The sequence below is a fragment of the Castor canadensis genome, chromosome 13 (genome assembly GCF_047511655.1).
Source record: "Castor canadensis chromosome 13, mCasCan1.hap1v2, whole genome shotgun sequence".
Taxonomy (NCBI): Eukaryota; Metazoa; Chordata; class Mammalia; order Rodentia; family Castoridae; genus Castor; species Castor canadensis.
This window is the reverse complement of record NC_133398.1, coordinates 104,503,195-104,527,122: the sequence shown is the minus strand read 5'-3', so window position 1 is coordinate 104,527,122 and position 23,928 is coordinate 104,503,195. Positions and strand designations below refer to the sequence as shown.

Here is a 23,928-nt window from a genome sequence, read left to right as displayed (position 1 = left end):
CAGGCTGGCTTTGAACCACCATCCTCTGCCTCCTGAGCATTACAGGCCTGAGCCCCTGGTGCCTGGATATAAATAACTTTCTTTTTCAATACTGGGGATTGAACTTGAGCCTAACACTTGCTAGGCAAGCACTCCACCACTTGAACTATGTCCCTAAGCCTTTCGCTTTTTAGGATTTTTTTCAGGTAGGGTTTTGCCCTTTTGCCCAAGCCAGCCTTGGACTGCAATCCTCCTACCTCCACCTTCTGAATAGCTGGGATTGATTACAGGCATGAATCACCACACTAAGTTTGTTTTTGACATGGTCTTGCTTACTTTTGTCTGTGCTGGCCTCAAACTGCTATTCTATCTCCACTCCCATGTAGCTGGGATTACAGGTGTGCACAGTCATGCCCAGCCATAAATTTGGTTTTTAGAAGTAAATGATATCAAGTTGTCTCAATGACATATACTTAAACAGTAATTTGGTAAATTCAAAATATAGTTATGAATTGTTAAGGTAACAAACATAAAAATTCAGTGTTACTTACCACACATACTTCAGGTTCAATTCAGATCAAAACATAGATAAGAAAAAGGGCATTTTATTAATGCTAAAGACATTTTTAAAAGAAAATATGAAATGTTAAGTATTGTACAGGAAATAAATTATCACCATTTCATAAAAACTGCAAAAATTATAAGGAGATTATGAAAGTATTAGATAGTGTAGACCTTAACCTATCTCTCTGACTTCATAGCAAAGCCAGAGTTCACCAACTCTGAAATAGGACTCTGCAAACTATGGCCCTGAGGTCATACTCTGCCTGCTGCCTATCCTGATAAAGAGAAATTGTTTATTGGAGCCCACCCATGTATGTTTGTTCCTGAGCTCATTCTACAAGGTAGAGTTGGTAGTTGCCACAGAAACCACATGGCAAGCACAGCCAGCAGCATTTATTCTGCCCTTTTACTGAAAAGCTTTACTGACCTCTACTCTAGAACTTGTAAGTAACAATTTTATAAAATGAATTTAATGTGTTTTTCAAAACTGCTCTGAAACAAAGAATAATTCTTCTTAAAATGACTGGAGGATACTGATAAAATACAAAAGTATTTCAGGCAAATGTCAATAATTTCCACAAAGTGGATTTATTATTGTTCCCAGTAACTGTAGTTATAAACAGTATGAGAAAATTAGTCTATTGCTATCAATAATGAATTGTATTTTTAAAAACCATATTTAATCAAGGAGTAAATCTATTGTGCAAAATCCAGAAGAATTTAAAAAATGAAAACATGCATATTAAAACCTTTGTACTGTAGATAAAGCGGCTCTTAAAGGAACATTTTTGGACTCATAGACTTATGTTAAAAAGCAAGAGTGCGCCAGGCATAGTGGTACTCACCTGTGCCTGTGATACCAAAACTCATGAGGCCTCTGAGGCAGGAACATTATAAGTTCCAAGCCAGCTTGGCTACATAGTGAGACACTGTCTCAAAAAAAAAACCATTAATAAGATAAATATATAATGCTATTAAAAAAAACACTGTAAGTAGCTTGAGTCTTAAGTTTTTTTCTAACTTAATCATGGTGTTCGACACAATTATTATTCATAGGTGGGAATAAGCAGAGACAGGCTAGATTTTTAGGCTATTGTTCAGAACTTGCTATAACAAGGGAGACAGCCCAAAGACAGAGGAGAGGAAAAGCAAATTTGGTGTCCTCTGGTTTGCCCAGGGTGGGAAGCAAAGGCAAAAAATAAAGAAGTTGCAGGGTGCCAGTGGCTCATGCCTGTAATCCTTGCTACTCAGAGGCAGAGATCAGGAAGATTGAGGTTTGAAGCCAGCTCAGGTAAGTAGTTTGTGAGACCCTATCTTGAAAAAAACCTTCACAAAAAAGGTCTGGTGGCATGGTTCAAGGTGTTAGGCCCCAAGTTGAAGTCCCAGTACAGGGTGGGGGTGTGTGGGGAGGATGAGGGTGGGGGTGGGGAATAGATAAATAAGGAAGTTGTCAGCCATTGAGTAAGTCCTGAGTGCTCTGAGCTGTGGGATTAAGTTGCTGTTCTTCTGTGGGTCAGAGTTGTATTGCTGTATAGTCTGTCCATTGTGTATTTGTTTACTCTATCACAAGCAATCTAAGTTATTCTAACACGTGGGTTTATAGCTGCCCTTGGGCCACAGCTCCTGAAGATTGCACAGGGTGGAAAAACCTGCCAGTGCATTAAGATGTGCGCCTTGAGTAACAGCCTGGCAGCAGTCCCAGCAGCAGAGGTGCTCCAAAGAATGGTATCCTCTCTATTTCTTGGAATTCGAAATGCATTGGTGAAAACACAGCCCTTCTATGTCCCCCAGATCTGAAGTTACACCAAGAGATACCTAAATGCAGGAGACATATGGGAAACGGCCACTGAACAAGAGATGGACGGCACCTTTATTCCAACTCATAGTGTCTCTTTATGTCTATTTACACACAGTTTGCTAAAAACACATTACAGAAATGTAGTATTATGGCCAGGCACCGGTGGTTGATGCCCAGGCAAATAGTTTGTGAGACCCTATCTTGAAAAACCCTTCAAAAAATAGGGCTGGTGGAGTGGCTCAAGAGGTAGGCCCTGAGTAAGTCCCAGTACTAGGGGGAAAAAAAAAAAAGAAATGTAGTATTACTAGTCGTGTTATTTCTCTTCCTATTTTTCAATCTCTACTTCTTTGCAAAATTATGTTGATGAGGGCTAATTATTCATAAAGTCACATTTGAGTCAAGTGACCAAACCTGGCCTCTGGCCTCCACTCTTGATAAAATGCCGTTGGCAGAACTTCCTGATTCCAATTTAAACTTCAGTGTCTGTGATAAGATATTCTGGTGCACATCATAGAGACTTCTTTTGCTCACTAGTAAAACAGGATATAATTCTTTACCCAGTCTGGAAGTTTTAAATGGTAGAGAAACTGGCAAATTTAGTGGGTTATTTAAGACCTAATACCTGTCTCCAATGTCACAACCCTTCCAATTTTTGAAAATTCACTGAGCCAACTCTTTAAAATGCTATCCAGCAAACTGTCCATTTGCAAAATGATTTATTACCATCGACAATCATATTGGAAAATAATTATAATGGAAATCTTGCCAATTGTAATGTAAAACAGCTTATAATTTGTGTGTGTGTTTGTGTGGTGGTACTGGGAATTGAACCCAAGGCCTCACACTTGCTCTTTCACTTAAGCCATGCCCCCAGCCCTTTTGTTTTTTGAGATAAGGTCTTGTTAACTTTTCCCAGGCTGCCCTCAGACTGTCTATCCTTCTGAGTAGCTGGGATTACAGGCATGTGGCATCATGCCTGGTCAACCTGTCTTGATCTGTTGTTCACATGAAACCAATTATCGAATAGCTTACTGTTCTGAGTTATTTAACTTTGTAGGGTTAAATCACCAGCCAATTTCTCAAGTAAGTAATTGAAATAAGAATTACTGAAGCTGGGTGCTGGTGGCCCATGCCTATAATCCTAGCTACTTCGGGGGCAGAGATCAGGAGAATTGAGGTTCGAAGCCAGCCCACGGAAATAGTTCGAGAGACCCTATCTTGAAAAACCCTTCACAAAAATAGGGCTGATGGAGTGGCTCAAGGTGAAGGCCCTGAGTTCAAGCCCCAGAACTGTAAAAAAAATTAAATAAATAAATTACTGAAGCTCTTCCTTTGTGTTCACTGTCCTCTTCTTGTATAGTGTCAACATTTACTTACACATTCTACACCAGCCTTTCCTAACCTCTTTTCTGAAGCTCAATCTTTCCATGTTAAAACGAGATAACTATAATAAACTTGATTTTCAGCAAATGGACAGGGAACACGTCTGATGCATTTCAGTGAAATTACAAAGGGAACTGACTGTGAAATTTCTCCCTTCGTCTCAGACTGTAATCCACAAACTCTCAGCTGGATGCCAGATGATATCCTCCTCCAATCTGAAAAAACAGTCTTTTTAAGGAACAAAGCCTATCAGTCTCCTACGGCTATTGCACCAAAGTCCTACAAACTTGGTGCACATAGAGCTCACTTGTGTAAACCAGGATAATCTCTGCATCTGAAGATCTTTAACTTAATCACAGCCACAGTTATAAGTCCACGAATTCAGATCTGATCTCTTTGGGGGCCATATTCATCCTGTTACCCATGGTGTAAGTAAAAGTCAGCTTCTTAACAAGTCTGATGGAAACTGTCAAAAACTGAGGCCACCCTGACTGGGACAGGTAGGCCCTAAACTCTGCGGGAATGTCCCATGTGTCATTTCTTCGTTCCATCTCAGGCCCAGATCTGTGCCTTTTGTGCTTGACCACAGACAACATTCTCTGCCTCAACTTCCCCTAGCAATTTTTGCCCCAGATTTTTAGGTTTTCCCACACCCACACAGCAGGTTTTGTTGTTGTTTTGTTTTGTTTTTTACTAACCCTGTACTCTTTACAAAGCCATTTACCCATAAAAGCATTATTTACTCATTGCTTTCCTGAGATGTCTCTGGTTTAGGCTTTAAGCATCATCCTATTGTAATAGAGTCTCCATTAATAGATTCTTTCCTTACTAATGTATGGATTTGCATCCCCCGCCCTGCCCCAACATACCCTGATCCCCTGCGTTTCATTATGGTCAGTGGTAAAGGCAGAGAAGACCTTTGTGCTAACAGTGTGAGTGCCTGGCATGCTTGGAAATTGTCACTGGAGAAAATTCCTGCTGTGCTGCTCTTGGTGGTGGTGATGCTCACAGCTGAGTGACTCTGAGGTGCCAGCGCTGCTCTGAGCATCTCACGCGCCCCTTCACACCGTCTTCACGACCTGGGGCAGTGCTTCTCCGTGTAGCTTCAGAACCACCTGGAGGGCTCAGGGAAAACTCAGATTGCTGAGCCCCCCACCCCCTAGGCTCTGATTCAGCAGGTCAGGGGTAGTGTTCCAGAATTTGCTGTCCTCACAAGTTCCCAAGGATGCAGATGCTGGGGATGGCGACCTTACATTGAGAGCCACTGCCCAGGAGATGAGTGCTCTTCTGTGTACCCCATTTTACAAGTGAGGGCGGTCATGGCATTGGGGTGCAGAGTCATGCCAGGTTCCTCCCTCACGTGAAGCAGTAATTTCAATACAAGTCAGGCCAGCAGGGCTTAGAAACGGAAAGCTGGGCTTTGGGCCTTCCTTCTCTACCAGTCCCAGTCCCCATGCCTTGCTTGGCAAACTCAACTGCGGGGGCCCCAGGGCACCCGGAGACGTGGAATGTGATTGCTGAAGCATAGGAAGTAAAGCCCCAAGGCTCCCAGAGCCATTGTCTCTTGACTTTGATGCAGATGCCAGCTCACTGGTGTCACTGTGGAAGGAGGAAAAGACAGATGAGCCACCTAGAAGGTATGCTGCCAGGACAGGGCTGGGGATCTGAATCTTCCTGCCCCACCAGCATCCAGGAGGGCACTTTGTCCTGTTCCTCCTGTGTGCGTCCTCCCTCATCATTTCTAGAAGACAAAAGCCCTGCACCTTCCCTAGGATCCACTCATGGGCAGTTTTTTAAGCCTAATTAGGTGAGTAGCCAATTAGGTACAGTGCTGTCTCATGTAAGAAATGAAGTGGCTTACACCTGTAATCCTACTTACATGGGAAGCTGAGATTGGAAATACATGGTTCAAGGTTAGCCTGGGCAAGTAGTTTGGGAGACCCCTCCCCCAGGTCTCCATAATAACTAGAGCAAAATGGACTAGAGGTGTGGCTCAAGTGGTAAAGCACCTGCTTGGAAAGTGCCAAGCCCTGAGTTCAAACCCCAGTCTCATGGGGAAGAAAAAAGTAAGCGAGGTTCATTCATCAATTCCAAAAACAAAACAAATGCATTTTTTGGTGGTACTGGGATTTGAACTCAGGACCCTACGTTTGCTAGGTAAATATTCTATCTCCTAAGCTACACCTCCAACCCTTTTTTGCATTGGTTATTTCTGAAATAGGGTCCTTGCTTTATTCTGAGTGGCCCGGACTGTGATCCTTCTATTTGTCTTTTCCCCTCATAGCCAGGAAGACAGACGCAGGCCACTGTGCTTAGCCATTGATTGAGATGGGGTCTCACATAAACTTTTTGCCAAGGCTGATCTCAAACCTCCAACCAGCTTGAGCCACTCTGTCTGTCCAAAAAATGCATTGTGAGGCCATAAAAAGGAACTGGAACCATATCTCGAGTATCTCATATCTCCTCTACGACTGTCTCAAAAACCAAAACCAGAGAAATCTTCCCCAAAGAAGCTTTGGAAGTTTTGCTAAGCTACTGACCCCTGTCTGGTTTAGGGTTTTTCCTTGTGTCCTGTTCCCTCCTCCAGCCTCCCCGCCCCAGTGGCTGTTGCCTCCCTATCTTGATTTAATTTTCCTGAAATCAGCCTGTGGTTTTGACCAAAAGGACATCTTAACTTTCTCCTTAAATCCATCCATAGGCCACACTGAGGAACCAAGTTTTATCTTTTTTTTTTTTTGGTGGTACTAGGGTTTGAACTCAGGGCCTCATCCTTGCTAGGCAGGCGATCTACCACTTGAGCCACTCTGCCAGCCCTTAAGCTTCATCTTTTAGAATTACTGCCCTGTCAAAATAAGGAGCTGACAGTTCTTTAGGATCACTTCTAAAATGCCAGATGAAATACCACACAGGGGATCAGGACAGAACACAATTCTGACCCAATGAAGCAACAATCATCTCTTTCCATGCATTTCCTGTTCATAGGGCCCACTGTCCAGATACTGTCCTCCTACTCTAAGTACAGGTATCAGATGACAGCAGAAGGCACAGGTCCCCCAGTTTTCTAGCCCCCCTGCATGGTGACTTAGTGAGGCTTTCTTTGAGTCTGGTGGTTCTGCCTGAGCATTGCCGTGGCCAGCACCCCAGGTTTGGTGTCAAGGGACTAAGGACCATACAAGGTGGCATTCTCAGACTAATCAGCGCCTACACTGGGATATGGCCTGTGCATGCTCTATACTTTCCCAGCTTCTACATGTCCACATGCTCTGTATGAAAGTGTTGCTGACATGCAGCACTCAGTGGTGGTCAGGGATGTCTGCGTGGCTCTGTGGAAAGTGAGTGGAATTTCAACAAGTCAGTTTGGCAAGTGTTAAAGAAGAGTTTTTCTCCAGGTTCAAAGATTGAAATGATAATTTGAATGATCTTGGAAGAGTGGTTGAGTTCTAGCAGGAGGACGAGCAAAACCAAGTTACAGATCCCATCTGTATCTTAAGGGCAGAGACCTTTGGGGTCTCCAGTGGGGTGACTGACACCCAGTAGAATGACAACTGAATTGTAATCAACAACTCTCTGGGGACCTAAGTATGTGACCAGAGCTCAGTGGATCTCAGGTGAACTTGGGAAACTTTCCTTGCTCCCAGGACACAGAAATCCTAGATCCATCCCCCCATCTCCCCATCTTCTCCCCAGACACTTTCCACAGGCCATTTCCACTGAGGAAAAGGAATTGTATCAATGTCTGCTATCCAGAAACTCTACTCTCACTAGTATCCAAGACCTTACTACTATAAAAAGAAGAAATTTGCCTGCAGTGGTACTGTAATTGGGCATCTAGAATATGGAGGAGTAATTCAGCCACAGGGTGACCAGTGCAAGAACATACACCAGTTCCTGGTAGAGATTGGATTGGCTAAGGATGATCAGCTGAAGGTTCATGGGTTTTAAGTGCTTGTGGCTTTCTGAAGCTTAAGTGAGGATTTCCTTCCTGATCTCTGCTTCCTAAGTAGCTAAGCTTTTCTATTTTACATACTGTGTTATTCCATTGTTAGGGCTGAGGCGTCCCTGTGCATTTGGCTGTTGCTAGAGAGTTCTGGCTGTTTTTCCTGATGGCCTGTCCTACAAATTTCAGCCTTGCCTAGGCAGCACAGCAACTGCATAGAGCAATTATTTGCAATAAATCACAAAGTATGCATCTTCCTCAGCCTCTTCCTCTGTTTGAATACAATGAAGATGTGTCTAAAGGAAGTATCCCATATCAAGGTCTTTAGGATGCCTGGGATTTTTGGAGGTTGACACAGTTCACAGGTTCAATGTGCCAAGGAGGAGGACAGGACAAAGAAAGCTGAAATGATGTCACGTTGGCTGATGTGCCTGACTTGATCCCATCTGGGGAGAAGCCGCTTGGGACGCTGTAGAAAAGCACTCAGCAGACAAAGACTGAAGCCAGCATGGGGCCTTTGGTTCTCTGGAAAGAAAGAGAGAGAGAGAGAGAGAGAGAGAGAGAGGGAAGGAAAGGAAGGAAAAGAGAGGGAAAAGGGAGGGGGGGAGACAGGTCTATACTGGGATGTGTCTTGGCCTTTAGCAGGCTGTGTGATTTTGAATAATAATAATCTCTGTCTTATTTATAAAATACAAAAGGAAGGAGTTGAACCAAATAGTCTCTAAGGACCTTTTTTTTTTTCTTTAACTAAGGGTCTTCACCTTGAGCCACTCCACCATCACTTTTTGTGTTAGGTATTTTCAAGATAGGGTCTCGCAAACTACTTGCCTGGGTTGGTTTCAAACCTTGATCCTCGTGATCTCTGCCTATGAGTAGCTAGGATTACAGGTGTGAGCCAGTGGCACCTGGCAACATTCACCAATTTTAACCATACAGGTTGGTGAATTTTGAATGCATACATAAAAAGGCATACAGCTGTGTAACCATCACGTCACAGTCATGGTACAGGGCATTTCCATTACTTCACAAGGCCCTCTGCCCCACACCTGGTCTCTGCTCTTTGTCACTGGAGTGTCTCTGTCACTTTATTAGAATTCCAGGTAACTGGACACATGCAGTCTGTATTCTTGGTGTCCAGCTTCTTCCACTCAGCACAGTGCTCCTGAGATCCGTGTTTGAGCATGGTGAATTTTGCTATGAGTTCATATCGGCCATTTGTATTTCTTTTAGAATAGACCTTTCATGTTGTCCTCTGTCCATTTTCTATTGGGTCATTGACCTTTTCACTATAAACTTATAGAGGTTCATTTCTGACAGTCAGCGAATAATATGGAAGTTGATTTTTTTTTCCTAAAGCTTCTTCACTCTGTCTTTTCCCACCCTTTGGCCAGAGCAAGCAATGGCTGATGACGTTCTTGGAGCAGGCGAGGGCTGGAGATGTCATTCTTTCTTCCTTCTGCCACTGGAAGTGCTTGCTCCCTTTCACTGCCTTCCACAGGAGGAGTACACCCTGGCATGGCCATCTTGTCCTTAATCTCACCGATGGCCAGAGAAGGGGAAGGAGAGGACAGGGCAGCGCTCCAACCCCGCTCCTCCCATCTTTGTGCGGTTTACTCAACCTGAGTCACAACCTCCAGTTTCCGCTGCCCGGGTTTACCTGGAACTGAGACCAGAGTCCTCTGGGACAGAAGAAGGACTCTGACCCCGTGAAGTTTTGCTTCATTACTACTCCCAAGCACTCAGAAAACCTGCACAGAGCCGGCCATCCTTCATGGTGGCTTCTTCCCCATTCTTAGTGAAAAAGGGATACTGGGAAAATCTGTGGGACTGGGAGACAAGGAAACCTACTGAGAAGGGCAGGAAGGCCACTCCATCCCCATTTGGCACCAGAGGCTTCCTGCACCCCATTTCCCATTTTCCCTCTTTCTCAGGCTGCACCATAAGTTGGTGCTCAGATGAGCCCAGCACCTCTCACGGTCCCGCACAGGCAGCGAGAATGAGGGAGACCTCATCGTGCTCCTTTGCCAGTGTGTCCCTGGCTTCCCAGGGAAGTCTTGCATCCCAAGGGCCAGGCTGTAATATGTGCCATGGGCGTGGTGGTGCCCCTTCCACCGGCCTCCCAGTGAAGCCGCTGTCATGTACCAACCTCAGCGCACAGCCACCAAGCACAGTGTCTCTGGGGAAATGCATTTTGTTTCCTTAACAGCCATTTGGCCCCACACTAAGGACACACAACTTGGATGTCCGTTTGGATCCTTCTCGGACATGTGTTTATACTTCAAATAGTCACAAGTTTGTTTTGTTGTCCAGTGCATCCAGCCTTTATCTGGTACAAAAAGAAATGGAAGAGGACATAAAGCAGCAAGGACGTAGTCACTGTCCCATCAGATCCCTACACTGAGGTTAATATTATCAGGAGGTGTGATTTTTGTTCCACAGCTAATTCTGCCAGTCTTTCTTGAGGTTGTCTGGCCAACCTTGGAGGCTCTAGCCTCCCCTTTTGAGGTTGCTGTGGCTGGAGCCCTGGCAAGAGTGACAAACTGCTTCTAGTTTACTCTGCTGCCTTTGTGTTTCACCATATTTTTCAGCTGTCCCATCCATCTTTTGTGAATCTCACTGCTTTGCTATTGTCATTGCTAAGAATTTTGATCAGAGATGCCTGGCTCTTGTGTTCTAGTATGGATGACTCCAAGCAGAACATGTGGACATAGTAAGGGAAATAGGGAATTTTTTATAGGTAAAGGGGAAAGGAGATCACAGCTGTAGTCTTGGTCAGGTGGAGTGGACTAGCCATGTAGGAGTGATGGTTGTAGTACGGCATTTTTATACTGTTCTTAACTTTGAGTGGTAAAAACCTAGACCATTCCCAGGTGCCAATGACCTGCAAGTGGGATTGTGAAGGGAGAATGGGGGAAAGGGGATGCTTTGGGCAGAATTGCATACACTTATGCTAATTTTCAGGTATCCTAAGTCCATTTGGGAGGAATTTCCACAGATTCCCCTTTTCATTTAGCTCCACATCTAACAAAATACTTGAAATTGAATGAGAGGTTCATAGAGAGTGAGAGAGAGAGGGCTTCTAACCTGAGATACTCTAAGTTAAATTATATAGTTTTATATTGCCAATCGGTCCCTAACTATCTGCCCCACTTCTCTTTTGATCTTTGGTATATAGACTCTTTTTTTCATATCCAGACTCTTATTCATGTGATCTGATGAGAAATTTTGTATTCCTCTGCCATCTTACCCTGTTTCTAATGAAATTTTGTGTGCCACCCAGACAAAAGAAAATGGATCAGTTTGCTTTAGGGAAAAGAAAATTGCAAAGTTGCTTTCAGATGACAACCTTTCAAAGAATAAGAAGCCATTTATATATAGAAAAATAGATTAAAGAGTATATTTGGGTAGGCAGACATGGTTGAAGACATGTTGAAACCTAGCTACTCAGCAGGTAGAGATCTGGAGGCTTGATCTTTTGAGGTTCAAGGCCAGCTGGCCAAGGGTGTGCTATGTGCCAGTGTGAAATGTTGTGGGCCAGTGTCAAGGGTCCTTGCCTTCGCAGGACAGAGAACTGGGTCGTGAGGCAGCTGATTGGCTTGCAAGATGAGGCCGGTACACAAAGTGGGATTTATTAGCGAGAAAGGAAAGGCTACAGCTAGAACAGTGCAGCGGAGCCCGGAAACCAGTGGCTCCCTGCTCAGGTGAAGGCTGGGGTTTTTATAGATGCTTTAACTCTGGGTTAGAGTAAGGGTTAGGTGCTTTTTTTCCTAGGCCATGGATTTGTGGCACAGGCTCTCTTAGATGAGCTGGTCTGTTTGCCCCTTGTGGGGGTGGGGGAACAACCTTGAGAGCATTTTGTTTATCTGCCCCGTGGCAGATTTGTGAGACCCTGTATCTCCTCCTCAGAGTACAGGAATGCAGATTTACAACTCCTTCTCAGGGTGCATGGCTCAGAGTGCTGTCCAATGGGGCATGGAATACTGACTCACTCATCTGCCCTTTAGGCCTCCAGACCCAATATTGGTTAAGCTAACGCTTAACCAATAAGCTGGGTGTGATAGTGAATGACTGTGGTACAACTAAATCGGAGGCATAGGTAGAAAATAACAGCCCAAGGCCTGCCCTGGGCAAAAATTTGAGATTTGGTGCTAGTTATGTGTCTCAAGTAGTAGAGCACCTGCCTAGCAGGCAGGAGGACCTGGTACTCCAGTACTGCCAAACAAAACAGAGTGTATCAGGGCATTAATTGATATAAATATTATTTTTTGTATTTTGTGATGATGTTTCTTTGATAAGGAGGCAGGCTCAGCATGTTCGAGAAATTTAATGGTGTGTCTTTGCAGTTGGCAAGATCTGACCATGTTAAGTGTATTTTTAAGGCTATAGAGTTGTGGAGATTCTGAACCAGCAGAGACCAGGTGGCAGCAGTTAGTTGTTAGAGGGAAGGTGGCTCTAACTATGTAAGATGCAGCAATGCAAGAGTGGTTAAAAGGTCATCTTGCCTTGTAGGTACTACAGCAGTTGATTCTATGCCATGGTATCACTAGGCATCATGGAAATGTAGGTACCCCAAAGTTTCTGAAATAAATGATATCGTACCTTCCAACAGTATAGAAATTCATGTCAATTCACAGACACACAGACACATTACTGAGGGGCATGCTGAATCATTTCAAGCATTCGAGTATTAGCATCCATCCATCTACCTGTCTACATATCCATATCTGTATCTAAATAGATAGATAAAACAAGTTTTCTTTGAAAGATAACTAAAGCTATTTGGTATACTTCTGTCCACTGGGGAAAGAAAATGTAGTCTTCTTTTGTGTGTGGTACTAAGGATTGAGCTCAGGGTCTTATACTTGCTAGACAAGCACTCTACCATTTGAGCCATGCTCCTGTCTGTCTGCTTTTAGTTGTTTTTTTTTAAAGAATCTTATGTTAATTCTGACTAATAATGTCCTCGTAGCATTCTCTCAAGTACCTGAGATGACAGGTGTATGCCATGACAGCCGGCTAATTTTTGAGAGATCTTGCTAACTTTTACTCTGGCTAGCCTTAAACCACTGTTGTCCTGTCTGCAGCATGAATAGCTAGGATTAATAGGCATGCACTGCCAGGCTTTCATTTTTTTTTTTGTTTTTGTTTCTGTTTTTTCTTGAGCACTGCTCTCACTCTAGGCTGGCTTAGAACTTCTCTTCCTCCTGCCTCTACCTCCAAAGTGTTGCAATTACATGCATGTGGCACTCTGCCCAACTGAACAGTCATTGAGACTATTAGGTCTGAATTCTGACCTAACACTCAAGGGATCAGAAAATTATGCCTCTCAGTTACAGTAGGATCTTATGAAAACAATAATGCAGTATTTGCTGAAGTGCACATTACTGTAATATGAAAGTATCCATAGACCTAATCTGTGTCTATAGCCTCTGCTGGACTGGAAAGGTGGAATAGATGTCCTCATGTTGATCCTCTGACTTATGAGAAAGAGCTATTGGGGAAGGAAGAACCAAGTGGAACCCCACCCCCCCAAAGATACTTTGTACACAGTAATATCTCAGGAAGAATAATGTGTTTCAAGATGTCTTACAGTAATTATGCCAGAAGAATTATAAGATGCAGATGTGATTATATCCATCATGTCCCTTGGCCATCCACCATTATGACCTTTGCATCATATTTGATGATAGTGTAATGTACAGCCTTAAACTCTGGTGATATTAATGTATAGTTGGTATCCTGAATTTTGAATCTGTTCTCGAAGTTATCTATCGAATCTCGCACTTGGCATGTGGTTTTGAGCTGTTGATTGTGTTCCTATTCACTCCCATTAAGGAGGTTCATGAGTAGTTGGCTTTTTCATGGAAAAGTAGAAGTGGACAATCATTGCCTTGCTGTGATATGTGGTAACCTTCCTGTTCTATGTCACCATGTTTGAGATTAGGATTATTTTAAAATCCCGCAGAAACTTCATAGTAGATCACATTACCATGATAATTAGACCTGTGTAGCAGGAATGGCTAGAATCTTGCATGCCCTAATAATTCAAGGTTTGATGAGCTAACCATGGGGCATGCCTTAGGCTACTTTTGTCTCTTAGCTGCCATCATTACTCCAAGGCCATCTCCTGTGCATGCATATGGCCTTCTGTGTTCCAGAGACCCTTTTAGCCTGTCATCATTTGGTCTTGCAGTTAGCAACAGCTCTGTAGTTATGATTCCCAAGTCCATCAGTGTCACTTGTTTATGGTCTCTGCATTCCCCTTCACACAGTTAATATTTTCTATATTAAATCCTACTCAATTAACTGGTGTTTTCTATCAGAAGCACTCAGTGGCCTTTTTGACACACATCCCCGTGGTTGTAATTCTAAGTATGGAATATTTTTTCAGTTCACCTATGAAGGTGACAACTTTCTTGGCAACCTGAATCCATACAGATTTCTGATTTCTGTTCTTATTTTACACATGCCTAACCATTTGTATGGCCTTTGTTTTAGCATTGTCTTTTAAAGTTCTGCTATATGCTCTGACATAAAATGCTTTCTTCAGTTTGTGTTTTTTTCATGGATTCACATTTTCTCATCCCTATCTAGGCTTTCAGGATATTCTTTTCATTCCAGTCACAATAACCATTGATGTTTTAACTTTTTTCTTTTCTTTTTTTTTTTTTTTTGAGATATGGTCTAGCTATGTAGCTGTCTGGCCTGTAACTTATGATCCTCTAGCTTCAGCCTCCTGAGCTCTGAGAGTTTGGTGTGTGTCAGCACAGCTGGCCTAACAATGGAACCTAAAAAGTGTTTTAGTTAATTTTTAAACATAAATTTTACATGCCTGGTAGTATGATGTGTTTGTTGCAGTTTTATGCTACTAGATTATGAGGAAAACAAGGCTTAACAGCTTTGAAAGTGATTTTTTATCCTTTTTCAGTAGGGCATGGTGGCTCATGCCTATAATCCCAGGTACTGAGGAGTCAGAGATTGGGAGGATCATCAAGACCCATCTCAGTCAGTAGGCCAAGCATGGTGACAGACTATGTGATCTCAGGTATGGGGGAGGCACCAGGACAAAGATCACAGTTTGAGGTCAGCCTAACAAAATGCAAGACTCCACCTAAAATTGAAGAAAAAACAACAAAAAAAAGGGGTGGAACATGGATCAAGTGGTTAAAGTGCCTAAGTGGGAGGCACTGAGTGAAAAGTCTAGCACTGACCCCAAAACATTAATATTTCCCTTTTTTAATCTAAGAATCTTTGTACATACATAGACCATGTGAGATGCTCTTGATCCTTTTCACCACTTGTATGACAACCATATTGTTTAGGAATAATTCCACTGATTATTTCTTTACCCCATCTACTATTATTTACTTACTATTTTGTTTTTAACACACTCCATGCTTTAGTGCTCTTGTGCTATGAATACTCAATATATTTTCTTTGCTATTTATCTGAAGGATGAATATTTGGTTTTTCCAAATTTCCTTCATGTCTTCTACATGATTTCACAAATCCTAACTTCCCTCTCTTTCTCGATTTTTCAACTCCTCCATCATTTATTCTAACTCCCAAACTATCTTTCATTGCCCCCAAAAATGAAAGTACTTGCTGACCTGGAAATTAGCCTTCTATAATGTGTGAACTGCTGTTCTCCCTCTCACTTTGTTCACCTCAACCACTACTCAGCTCCCAGGCTTCCCCATAACAGCAGCATGGTGATGCACCAACCTCATTACTGAACCGTGCATGGATTTACTATATACCCTGATGCTCTTTTGCTTCCTTTCCATTTTAGTAACATGTTCTAGCCCTGTAATAATTTTAATTCTGCGTCTGTTCCCAAAATTTCTCATTCTGTTTAGGTTATCCACAGGTAATATTGAACACTTTCAATAATATTCTCTGAAGGATTCAGATTGTCTTTTCTATCCAGTCCCCATGCTGCATTCTCCCTAGCATAAGCTTATAGTTCTTTGTTTAAGTTTTTGTATTGGTCTTTTGTATGTGGTATCTTTATCTGCATACTGAGATAGGGGAAGTGAGTATGCCTTCTTATATGTCTTGCTCCATAATGCCATGGTAGATTGCTAGTTTCTGATCCAAAGAACACAGTAAACTTAGTCTTTTCTTAATAGAGCTAAAAATTATACTGGTTGGCTAACTACAGTCTATCACCTTGTATGATGTAGCAAGGTTTATTTCATTTGCTACCACATCAGACTTTCAAAGTGTATATCATTAGAAGACTAAGTTTATTCCTTCCTGACACCACACACTTCACGCTCACATCAAGTGATGTCTGACTTTGGGGATGCAGCTACAGACAAAGGGACATTATCACCAACCAGGCAACAGGCAACAGTTGCTTCTGCTACCAACCTTGTAATGCAAAGGCTAGACAAAGAGATCTCTAATCTTGAAAAAACCCAAAGTGTTTGCACACAGTCAGCTGTAGCTTTCTCATATATAACCTTTATTATGTTGACATGCATTCCAACTATTCCTGGTTTCTTCATAGTTTTTATCATGAAAAGATGCTGAATGTTATCAAACTTTTTTTTGCATTGGATGACATGATCATATGATGTCTGTCCTTGATTATGTTTACATGCTGTATTATGTCTATTCATTTATATATGTTAAGCCAACCATGCATCCCTGGAATGAAACCAACTTGCATATGGTATATAATATTTTCAATTTTTTATCCTCTCCTTCTATCATTCCCCCTCATCTCCCTTCCAAATCTTCTTAGAACAGTTTGAACAGGTACCATGACTCTATTTTCAAGTATAAAAACAAAATACATCCACAATATTCACCCTTTTCTTTTTTCCTTATAATTGAGGATTTTTGTGTCTATGTTCATCAGAGGTAAGGGCCTATGACTTTCTTTTTTCTGATCAATCTTTACCTGACTTTGGTACTTGGATGTTATTCGCTTTGTAGAATGAGTTTGGCAGTAAGCCTTCCTTTTGTACTTTATGGAATAATTTGAGGAGTATTGGTGTTCCCTCTTCTTTAACGGTCTGGTAGAATTCACAAGTGAATCCTTCAGGACCTGTGCTTTTCTTTCTTGGTAGGTTCTTTGTAACTGTCTCCATCTCATTGCTTATTATAGATCTATTTAAAGTTTTTAATGATCTAATGGGAGTCATATGTGTGAAGAAATTGAACTATTACTTCACTTTCCAATTTGCTGGAGTATAGGTTTCTAAAGCATTCCTGTATAGTCTTCTAAATTTCATTGTGTGTATTGTAATATCTACTTTTTTCATTTCTGATTTTATTATTTGCGTCTGGGTCTTCTTCTTCCTTCTTTTGTTAATTTATCTAGAAGTTTGCCAATTTTATTTATTTATTCAGAGAACCAACTTTGTGTTTCATCCTGGTGTACTCATACTTCTAACCTACCTGTTGAAACTCCTTCCCATATCTATCTTTTAGGAGTAGTCTTGCTTCCTGTTCCATCTCTTCATTTAGTGCTAAAATACACATCTCTGGTTCTAGGGAGAGCAATTCTCTATGAATCATGGGTGACTGATAGTCTCTACCTGGGAACAGGGGAAGAGGGTGTCCATATGTGTTACATGGAACAATACCTCAAGCCAGTGAGACCATCAGAAAGAGCAAGGAACAATGACCTCTACAACCTGGTCTACACCATGCAGCTGTGAACTCATCATGACTCCACAAGTAAAGAAACACAGATGTCCACAGTCCTCAGCAGCCAAGCAATCATACTCAAATCCTTGAACCAGAATGCTGGTCCCAGATTCTGGCTGACACCAGGGCCCCAGATATAGCCCACCCCCATTATGAGGTCCACCTCAATGCACAGCTTGTCAGTGTGGCTCAGGAGATCCTAATCCACAGTCATCACATCCGATTCCTGCTGCTTCTTTATTTTTTCCTCTTATTGGTTTCCATCAGAATCCATAGTGCCTAATTGCTGAGTTACCATCAGCCAGTCCATAATGTCCATGTATTCATTCATGGCTTTGGGGAGAATGTCCTTGGGCCCCATGGTCTCTGGCTGCCTCTGGGTTCTGGGTGCTGAAGGACAGGCAGGCTGATCGTTTCGGTCACTCTTCCTAGGGGTGCCCACCAGAAGAGGGGAGAAGAGGCTCGTTCATAGTAATAGACTTAAGCTTTACCCTGAATATGCTAGAAAGGGCAGGTTTCAGAAGAGCAACCCTAGTGCATTTTCTGAGAGGAAATACTGCCAAGGTTGGAACACTTAGGAGAGTCATGTGAGATCACATTCAGATCATGAATGCTCCAGGTGCACTCCTACCCAGCCCCTGGGACCTTGGCAGGTATTGTGGTGTGTCCTTGGGCATTTGAGGGGGGAAAAGGGAGCTACATGATTGGCCATGTCAATACCCAACTCAAAACCAAGAATGACAGGGATCTCAGTCTCAGTGGTGCTATTCTGCTCACAAGAACAAATGCACATCCTAAAGCAAGGTCTCCTCTGCCCCACTGACTTTTGACATGGAACTCTAAGGGAACGTTGTAAGGCCTACCTGGCTTGTGGACATCATCAGGGGCTGGAGGCCTTTGTAAAGTAGGAATGTCATGTAATTCTCCCATTAGAGGTCCCGGAGTAGGTCTTTGCCTCCTGGGACAGAAAAGCACATGAGGAAGCAGCAAACCACTTCCAGGTCAGTAATCTGGGGGAAGTTCCTGTGTCCAGCTTCAGATCTTGATCCTCCTACCTCTGTGTCCCATGTAGCTGGAAATACAGGTATGTACTACCATGCCTGGCACTCAAGAAATATTTATGAACTAATTGAGGGAAAATCACTTGTCCAGCATCACCAGCTGGTAAGATCCAAGCTGATAAGGCAACAATGGGTGCCCTTTTTGCACCAGAGCCATGGTGCTTTCTACCCCCTCTCTCTTTAAGAAGTTTACATGATAATAATAGAACAGGACAACGAAGTACTTCTACCTGAAGTCAGTTACGGTTTTTGGTCTTCACCGAATACCCTAAAAGGCTTTATTTTTTCAGCATAAAGTCTGAACTTGAGCAATAAATGTAGATTTTTACCTCCAAAATGAACAGTTTCCCAACCATCAATTACTTAAAATTTTATCCTTTCCAAAGCAAATGTCAATTGCCATCTATACCTGACCGCCTCTATGTTCTTGGATGTGTATGAAACTCTTATTTCCTGGGAAACTCATTTTTGGAGACAGGGTCTCACCATGTAGTCCAGACCGTTCTTGAACCCTTCTGTAAAGCTCAAATTAACCTTGGATGTGAGATTTACTTGCCTCAGCCCCTGGGAATACAGATGTCACCATGAACACCCAGCTTACAGGGAGACTCTTTGTAACTTTCCCTTAGGGGGCAGGAGATGATCTATTGAGACTGTGGAAGAGGATGTCAGACAAAACATGGTTTTATCCTCTTGTCATTGAGCTATCAACATGGTTACTGCATATTTGAGCAAAATTGAACTGTCTGCTTTCCAAGTTTCCACCTTTCAACTGAGGAGTCAGATTGTACTAGGAATCTTATAGGCATACTGACTACCACATGTGTAAGACAATGGAGGCTGATAGAAATGGAAATACTGGTTAGACTAGTGATTTATTACTTGTTATCTGAGGAGTCATGCCTCTTTTGAAAGGGGGCCAATGTTCATATGAAGTTTTTTGGTTTTTTTTGTGGTGCTGGGAATTATTATTTCTCTCCTTCTGCTTGTTTTGGGATTTGCTTGTTCTTGTTTTTCTGGAGTTTGAGATGTAGTATTAGGTCATTTATTTGAGCTCTTTTTGTTTTCTTACTATATGCACTCATAGCTATAAACTTTCCTCTTAGGACTGCCTTTGCTGAGTTGCATAGGTTCTGGTAGGTTGTGTTTTTATTTTCATTAACTTCCAGGAAACTTTTAATTTCCTTTCTTATTTCATCAATGACCCACTGATCATTCAGCAATGTTTTGTTCAGCTTCCAATTGTTTGCATATTTTCTACTGTTGTTTTTGTTGTTGAGTTCTCATTTTAATGCATTGTGATCAGATAAAATGCATGGGATTGTTTCTATTTTCTTGTATTTGCTGAGTCTTGCTTCGTGGCCTAAGATATGATCAGTTTTGGAGAAAGTACCATGGGCAGCTGAGAAGAATGTATATTGTGCAGATGTTGGATGAAATATTCTGTAGACATCAGCTTGGTCCATTTGATCTAGGGTGTGATTTAGTTCTAGAATTTCTTTATTGATTTTTTGTTTGGATGACCTAGATATTGATGATATGGGGGTATTAAAGTCTCCCACTACCACTGTGTTGGAGTCTATAAGTGCTTTTAAGTCCTTTAGAATATGTTTGATGAAATTCAGTGCTCTGACATTTGGTCATATAGGTTAATAATTATTATTTTGTTTTGGTGTATTTCTCCTTTTACTAGTATGGAGTGTCCTTCTTTATCTTGTTTGATAAATGTAAGTTTGAAGTCTACTTTTTCTGAAATAAGTATTGCTACTCCTGACTGTTTTGGGGGGCCATTGGCTTGGTAAATCTTCTTCCAGCCTTTCACCCTAAGCCAGTGTTTGTTTCTGTCAATGAGATGGGTCTCCTGTAAACAACAGATAGTTGGAACTTCCTTTTTAATCCAGTTTTCCAGTGTCTTTTGATGGGGTAGTTGAGTCCATTGACATTCAGTGTTAATATTGATTGATATGTGGTGATTCCTGTCAGTTAGTTTTCTCAGTGTAATGTGGCATGTAGAAGTTTCCTATGGGCCAGGGGTTCAGGATATTAAAATTTTGATTCTCGTTGGTAGTTTATTTCCACCAAGTGTGGCTCCAGCATCTCAGCAAGGTTTTGGAGTCACTGAGCTCATGCTATCTGCTTCCGTACCCTAGTCACCATCTTGGATCCTCCTTGATAAGCTTCTTTAAGTGGACTGATAGCAGAGTTTGACATGAATTCTATGATAATAAGTCAATGACACCTATTGAGGTGGTCACAATCTCTTCTTTAAAAGACTCAGAAAATATTGATAAGCAGTTCAAGTTCCATCTCAGCTTCCCTTGCCATAACTGAGGGACTGGTGCCCCTCTGGCAGAATGCAGAACAACGGTGTCGTACAGTTCCCAACACTTCCTGTGTGTCAGGAAGAACCCGAGACTCACAAGGGATATCAAAGAGCAGACCTGCCATTCTCCAGGTGCCTAACTAGGAACCAAGATGTCAGACATCACAGTGACAGTATTTATTGCTCATTGCTGGGCAAAATGCTGCAGAACTGCTAAAGTGATAGCAGTTCTGCCATCCGTGAATCCTTCATTGGCATGATGGGTTCTGTACACAGTTGGGTTCCATCACAACTGAGGGGTCTAGGTGCAAAGGCTCAAGCATTTATAGAAGGTATCAAACACTGGAGCCTGAAACCAGGCCAGGTCTAAGTAGTTACATCCTGGCTGTCTAGATCTAACTTATTACCAGAAGCTTGACTACTTTTCAAACAGTCACAATCAGCAGGGACATGCAGGATGCTCAGTGCCCATGGTGAGTGCCTGTCCCAATGAAAGGTCATCATAAAACTGTTGTATGAATAAAAGAGGAGCTAAACACAGTAATGGGCCCTACTTAGGGGGAGAGGTCATTGTCAGATTTCATTCAGTGGCTTGGAATGGAAAACAGATTTTCACTTAATGTGTAATTTTAAGGATGTGGTTTTAACTTATTCTCCCTATACTTGGGACCTACAGGAGTGCAAGAAGTAGGGTATGGAGGAGATTAGGGCATTGAGCAATAAAGTGCAAACCTTTCTGTGAAACTGGAGAGGTCCCTGGAGCAAGCTGATGAGCCTTAGCACATTTACAGAACTGCTAGAAGTTGCCACTTAGTGCTTTACTGTGACTGGCTATCGAGTTGCAGCTCTAACTGTGGGACAATCTACTATCACAGTTTTGTTATTCTTTGAAATGTACAATCCTCTGTGGGGTGATAGATTAAAATGCAAGTTTTCTTTAATACTTTGTAAATATTTCCTTTCAAACTCTAGTCCTCCTTGTAGTGGACAGAGTGAGATACTGAAAGGAGTTTGTAAGATAACTGAAATAATGATGTTCTGGAAGGGGCTGAGTAGAAAGTTTTTTATGTGCCTTTAATAATGGAGCCATTCATCTTATTAAGACCCCAGTGACTGCTGGAACTGTTGCAACTGTGAGATGAAATTGGATCAAATATCAGGGCACAGGAATAAGCTGAATTACTCATTGATGCAACTTTGTCTAAAGTTTCTCAAATCTACCCTTGTTGCTGGTGGGTTGGTGTCTGTGATCAGAAAACTTCCAAATTCTTTGTGTCCCAGCGCGAAGAATCCATGGCAGGACACATGGGTGTAAATGGAGTTTATTAAATGTTGGGGAAGAGAAATACAAAGAGGATCATGGTGGGGCCCAGGTGGGATTTGGAGGCTGAGAGAGTGTGCATGTCTTCTCCAGGTGCTTTTAAAATTTACACTAATCTATGGGAAGGCAGGAACCAGGTGTTTTCCACCCAATAATCAATGAATGGGGAAGGGAATGGGTGGTTCCTTGGCCAGGAGAAGATATCCTTGAGCTAGAACGTGGTTAATCTGTGACATAATATTAAGTTTCTATGAGTCCTGAAGTTTCCCTAATGTTAACCTGCCTCACCCTTGTAATAAAAAAACCATGCTTTGTCCTTAACATTAAAACATCACCTTTAGGACACTGGGAAAAACAATGGGAGATCTGCTCTTTGGTCTCTTATCCTATCATTTCCTTCTCTCTGTCCCTATCATGCTTACCTTTTTTGGAGGTCCAACTTGAGGTGTCTTCTCTGACTGCTCAGCTCCATCCAGTGTCTTACCTTATAGAAGCCTCACAGTCCTTATTGTCTCTATCAGTGGTAACATGGTACCATGCATCAGAACCACCCAGAAAGCTTGTGAGCATGCAGATTTCTGAGTCACATCCCCAGTGCATGCTTGAGAGCTGTGGTGGGGTCAATGACTTTGCATTTCTCACAAGTTCCCAGATAACCCTGGTGTGCCTGTTCCTGTGAGCACACTCTGATCTCTATGTATGGCATCTAAATGTGTATGTTCTGGAAAAAGAGACTATTCTTACAATGCTGTTGGAATTTTCATGTATGTCTCTCTTGTCTGGCACAAAGGAAGTACTCAGAAAGTGAGAGTTTGAATCATCATTCCCTACAAACTTTATATGAATTAGAAATCCTTTGAAGAGAGGAGTCTTTAGTACATTCAGCTATGGACTCAGGGAATATTCTAGGAATAGGTGCTAAATAAAAATATGGAGATGTTCCTGATTACAAGGAAAATTTCTCAGCAATGCCTTCAGATTCTTATTTTGTTCTGTTAGGAATACCTTCAGTTTTCCTTAAGGTCAAACAACCCCCCGCCAGAAGGATAAATATCTTTTACTAGTTGGGTGTGGTATAAAGAACCAATAAATTACAATATTTCCCTTCAATGTAGCACAAAGTGGGCTAGTGAAAGTGTTCTCATCCTGTGTGTTTCTCAAACACTGCTGGATTAAGTGATGCAGTTGTGGGTTTTTCTGGCTAATATCTCTACAGTCTCTTGGTAAGAGGTATTCCCTGGGATTTAGTTGAACTGTTGGAGATACTTTTTTTCTTGGTCTGAAAGACATTTGTTTGCCTCTGCCTTGATTGGATGACAGCATTGCTTAGGGCGCTTGATACCCATGATTTTTCCTCTTTCTTATTGATTCTTAAATTTGTGTGCAGTTTGAGAAGGGCTTGTGAGGAAATGTACAGGACTCTTTGCTGCCTCCTGCCTTGACAACAGGAATTCAGTTGCCATTGTCCAAGCATTGAGAACTGTAGAGGCAAGCCCTACATTTCATACATGCCAGTGGAACTCAGTACTTACAAGTAATCCTCTAAATAGTCAAATACCTTGGGAAATACTAACAATTACTCCTTAACTGATTTTTAAAAGATTTTCATTTTCCAGTTTTTTTAGTGTTATGAATAAGTCCTTCTGCTTTTTGACTCCTAAGTGATTATAGGGTCTTAGTAATTGTGTTTGCTGCAGGAACCACCTCTTTCTGTTACCAATCTTGAGAGGATTGTAGAAGGAACATAGATTTCAGGCTGTATAGACATGAATTCAGTTTTTTGCATTCATTTCTGCATTGGATCTGGTCTGTTCAGAAGCAAACACTAAGACAGAATTAAACACCCAGAGACTTATTTGGGGGAGAGAGCAGATCTTCAGATCTCATGGAGGTCTGACA

General features: G+C 42.1%; 2 protein-coding genes across 14 annotated transcripts in view; one reads left to right on the top strand and one right to left on the bottom strand.

The window, feature by feature from the left end:
• The window catches only part of LOC141415543 (uncharacterized), a 340,659-nt gene that overhangs the window by 94,983 nt on the left and 221,748 nt on the right, over positions 1–23,928 (bottom strand). The window lies entirely within an intron of this gene.
• LOC141415544 (zinc finger protein 782-like) overlaps positions 1–23,928 on the top strand; it is a 96,405-nt gene that overhangs the window by 57,066 nt on the left and 15,411 nt on the right. The gene's annotated exons all lie outside the window — the stretch shown is intronic.